A 5,282-nucleotide genomic window follows, 5' to 3' on the forward strand; every position below is an offset into this window, starting at 1 on the left:
TCATTACTTTTGTAAACTTAAGATAAGGTAGGACATTATATTCCCAAATCAAGTCAACAACTTCTCTTCGAATAAGTTTAGTTTTATGATTAGCATATGAACCATATCATGCCAACCAAGTTGCAAGATTGTGCATGATAAGGATGGGGATATTGGGAGTGAGATAGGCATCGATGCGTGCTCTTTTTTGTTTGACAACAATGGTGAAAACATGGAGAATGAAAAAGGAGGAATATAAAAGGTAGGAAAAGTAACAATGAATTAAATGTACCTTTGGCTTTCACAACCAATGATGGCAAAGTTTCAGCAAATGTAAGGCACCAACCTTCTAACACATCACTAAAGAGGGAGGTGATGGCGAATGATTCTAACAAAGCACCACATTGTTATAAATTTTTTATCATTCAGTGGTATCTTGAAGCCATTTTCCTTCTTTCTTTGATAGGGGGAGGAACAAATAATCCTTTCTTCCAGTTACGGGGGCTGGCTGGTTTTTTTTCCACTTCATGGAGAAGGTGTTGTTAAGGTTAGCATTGGAGTGTGCAATGACAACTTGGATAATTTTGGCAAATTTAAGGATATTCGAGGGGAGGTTGGTGGGTGAATCCTCGGCCTTGTGTAGGTAAACTCTTATAATTAATCAAGCATGGAATTTAATATCAAGCAACATTCAACAATAGTTAGATGTCAACATGTAAGAGGTTATGCACCTTCCTACTATGTTTCCTTAGTATTGAACATCACAACCTTCTTGTTGGAAAGATGTTGGATATATAGAAATTTCAACATATTTTGTGATGTAAAAAGAAAAGGGATCTCACTTGGCAAATGCTCAAACTTAGCATTGGGTATAGTTCTCTTAGGTAGTTAGGCATGCCAAAGGCACAATGTCCTTATGTAATCACACAAAGCTATGTATTTTTATTTTTGATGAAGCTTGATGATGAGTGTACTAAGTAACCATGCCTTAGTTAATGAACTCAGTTAAATCAAAGTATGGCCCATTTAGCTACGTATGAGTAATTGTACGTTTACTGGAGTCAATTAGACGAAAGAGAGGCCGATCAACCTCCTGCAAGTAAATTATGTGAGGTGGGAGTGACTCAATTGCTCCATTAGTAATGTATGGTTATATTTGTGCACCCTTTTAGCATGTCTTGGGAGCTAGATATTTCTATGAATGCATCGCATGCATTGTTAACGATGGCCATGCATGTAAGGCATCTACTCTATACATGCTGTTTCAGTTGAAATTGATGCGATGAACACGTAAGGCATCATGGTGGTTGGGGTGAGATTGGGATGCGATTCTTCAAATGCATCGTAATGTTCTAGAGCCATTTCATAGGCATTTGATCTATCTATAGAATTAGAGATAGTTCTAACCCGATATTTATAGGTCAAGTATGCATCTATCTTAAGTATCTATCTATAGAATTAGACATAGTTCTAAACCGATACTTACAGGTCAAGTATGTTGTATCTATCTTAAAGTATATGTATGTATAGAATTAGAGATAGTTCTAACCTGATACATACTTATAGTTAAGTTTAATCCGAATCATTGAGTTTCTAGATTTTATGATTTTATCTACCCCTGCGACGAAACAATAACAGAAACTGGACTTTGTTTTTGGAGAAGTTTGCTAGACATTAGAATAGATTTTTCTGAATCTGTGTGAGGCCGGTCTCTCACTCGTTTCTCTTCATTTTTTGGGTTTGGGAGAAAAAAAAAAAACAAACGCAGAGTTCTGGAAGTTGTGGTCTGCGTGGGGTGGACGTGCGCCGCCCTGTCCTTCTGCTGCTCCGCCGCCGCCGTTTCCGCCGGATCTGCTGGGTCAGAGCCGCCGTTTCCGCCGCGTTTCTCGGCGGATCCGCCGTTTCCGCCGCCGCCGCCGCCGCCCTCTCGGGCCGCCTCCGCAGAGGCCATTCGCTCTCTTCGCGTCCGCCGCCCTCACTCCCACGCCCCCCACAGAAGCCCCAATGACCTGGTAAATTACATAAATCGTTCATATTACTCATAACCCACACACACCAACCAAACATACATAACATAATTTCTCGGAATACCCCCGGAGCTTTTATACGCTCAAGGTCTCTCGACCCGACCCATCTACGGGCCCTCTCATTCTCTACTATCTCCTCTCATTCTCGATATCTCTACCACAATCATTATTAAGGTTGGATATCCACCACAACTATTAAGGTTGATTGGCTCCTCCACGTTTGTCACCCGTGCGCGCACAAGAGTGCCTCCCCTCCGTCTTTCTTTCGATATGTACATTGTTCATTTTGTGCTTGCGAAAATGGGCGCGGGGATTGCCTTATCTTTCAATCTGAATGATTCTGGCAGGCCACAAAGCTGTTTGAGATTCAATGCTAAACACTTTTTGGTCCTCGATATTTCATGCCACTGTGTACTTGCCCACATATCATTACAATGCCATCAATGGTCCCAACTTGTCTCCTCAGGATAGCAAGAGTACATTGATCATCTACAAATGTAATGTTATTGTACCTTTATGTCCCGCACGCATAGCTTGTTGTCACACACCATCTTTTCCCATAAACCAAAACTCTATGTTGAGTCGGTGTGCAGAGTTGCATATTGATCGACGCATGTTTTTCCCATTGGCCATGCATAATATGTGTATCCATGAATCCAGAAGTCTTAATGTATCATCCTCATTCCATGGAAACTTGGGGGGTAACCGGAGTCCTAGAGTTGTTTGGCCTTGGAACAACAACTCTCATTATCTAATTCACTTCCAATTGATGAAGTCGTATACTATGGTAGTTCTATTTGTTGCCAAAGGGAGGGAGGGCATTTTTATATGCATTCTATGCAAGCTTAACCAAGTTCTCATTTGGGCATTATCAGTATTGTTTTATCCCCAATGTTGCCAATTGCATTGAGGAAGTGAGACAGCTTGTGACTAGATATTGTGAGAAGCTTCCAAATTTTTTGTATGAAACTTGTTGCCCATAATGCAACTTCCAAGTACAATGTATGGCACCCATGGGCCATAGCCATGCTCAAAATTTCATGTGACCATGGATAAAATTGACCCCAAGAATAACGAAATATGTCGAGTGAAGAGACCCTTCTCATAGCAAGATATGAAAGACTATATTTTTCTTTCAAGCATAAAAAGGTAATAGGAATTTACAAGAAATATCATAAATTCATGGGATGCAAATTTTAAAACTAGATAGGGGTTTCGATGAGTCATGATATTTTGTTTCCTGCACAGTGCAGTAATAACATTGCCACAATGACTTGAAAGCATTATTTTTGAAAGGAAAATATTAAATGATGTTAAATTCTAGATTCTTGTGCCATACAATTAGAATTTAAGATATTTTATAGCTTCATATTTTTGGGCAAAAAACGAGAGAAAATTTATTTAAAATGATGGAAGATGGTCGAACAATGTTTTAATTTGTAACATAAATCTAAGTAAGAAGTGAATCTTAGTAGTGACTCTTTTTATGTCTTTGTAGATTTGTTGCATATGTTTAGGAGAATACAATCCAAATGAAAGCCTTAAGGAGCTCCCTTGTCAACACACATTTCACATTGAATGTGTTGATGAATGGTTAGGGATATGTGCAACATGTCCCATTTGTAAATTCCATATTGTAGATTGTCCAAGTCATAATGGGCTTGATGACGAGCTCTTGTTATGCTTCATGTGATCTGAAAATTTGCCTTATATCAACTATCGAATATGCCATTACAAAATGTTGACCAACTCATTGTCCATATTGGTGTGTATCATGAGCTCCTTACACAACAATATTCTAAAAATGCTAACAATGCAATTAGTCCCACGAAACATTTCAATCATAATCGTGACAACTGCAAAATATCCTGAGATTTGTTAAATATAAGAAGTTGGAATTGCAATGGGATGTTGAAAGGACATGTTCAATGTCTTATAGTCATGGGCATGATGTATATGTACTACGTTGTTATAACCACGTCACCATCCTCGAGTTATGTCAACCTTGAATGTCTCCTACAATCCATTATATTTAGATTGTATTATTTTTAGGCAAACCCGAAGGGTGGTGCCATTAGCTTGTCTAGCTACTTTTCTTAGTGAAAAACAATAAATATTGTTTCCCTTTTTATTTCTCTTTTCATTTTGTTGATTTGAATATAGGTGTAATGATTTCCGATGTATTAAATGTACGTACCTTTCCTCGATGAGGCTGCCACTGGATGATCTCGATAATTTATTGTTAAGTCTATTCTCCCTCATGCAATGATTTCTTTCATTTATCGACATGCTCATTGAGTCATTCTCCTGATGTAATAATACTACATCTTGGCTTAATTTGTCCTCTATCTCGGACTTGGTGTAGGCAACAACAATATGAATATTTGTTTCACCTTGTCATCATATACATAGTCGTCATAGTTTCTAATAGTAATTGTACTTTACTTGCAACTTGTGGTGTGCTTCTTTAGGTGTAATTTAACTTAAAAGTTTCCACCGGTTAATTGGTTTGTGCCGTTGTCATGTCTTTGGGAATAAGCTTCCACTTAACCTTATTGATTGTGACATCAATATCTTCGTCGCCCCTAAAAGTTCATTTATACATTGATCTTCATCAACATCTTGTGAAAATCTTTATTTACTATGAGCCATAGCTCCGTATCTATTCTCATTATCGTAATCTATAAAACATTAGATGATTGATTGACGATCAATGGATTTACGTTCTTCTCCAAGATAGTGTTTGATAAACAATGAATGTTTTTTATTTAGTCAATATGTGTCTTCAAATGACTATAATTTTCATAAATGTCTCCTTATTCCAAAACAATAATGAACTTATCTTGTGCATGGGAATGTAGGTAGTTTGAAAGGAACAAACTCAAAGAGTGCCATCAAACATGTGCAACTCCTCGTGACAAAAGGATGATACATGAGAATCAATGCAAATGTAGATACAATCAAAAGTGAATCAAAGATGGATAGTGTGTAAATCGATAATCCGAGCCATAAGTGCAAGGGGCACACAAATTTTTACACTATGAGTGGTTGAGGGGTCTCATTGCCTTACACTCATAAACCCTAATAAAGATGCAAAAAAGAAGAAGAAGAGGCAGAAAGTGAAGCCTCCATACTACGATATGACAGTAGACCCATCATGACCATGACCCTTCATATATTTTGATGACAATGGAGATGATATTTGAAGAGACAAAATATATAACGTTTTCCACACCTACCTTTGATGGACGGCCTATTCTTCCCCATTTCAACCGA

The 5,282-nt window shown here is 38.0% G+C and overlaps 1 long non-coding RNA gene across 1 annotated transcript; it reads left to right on the plus strand.

The window, feature by feature from the left end:
• The first annotated feature begins 363 nt into the window (after nucleotides 1–363).
• Nucleotides 364–4,137, plus strand: LOC147851176 (uncharacterized). The gene is made up of 3 exons (XR_015531590.1): nucleotides 364–622; nucleotides 1,748–1,991; nucleotides 3,505–4,137. It is a non-coding gene; the product is annotated as an uncharacterized LOC147851176 (long non-coding RNA).
• Nucleotides 4,138–5,282: the final 1,145 nt, after the last annotated feature.

The sequence above is a fragment of the Azolla caroliniana genome, unplaced genomic scaffold, assembly GCF_043228905.1.
Source record: "Azolla caroliniana isolate FFs.n. ecotype wild unplaced genomic scaffold, voAzoCaro1.0.p SCAF_20, whole genome shotgun sequence".
Lineage (NCBI taxonomy): Eukaryota > Viridiplantae > Streptophyta > Polypodiopsida > Salviniales > Salviniaceae > Azolla > Azolla caroliniana.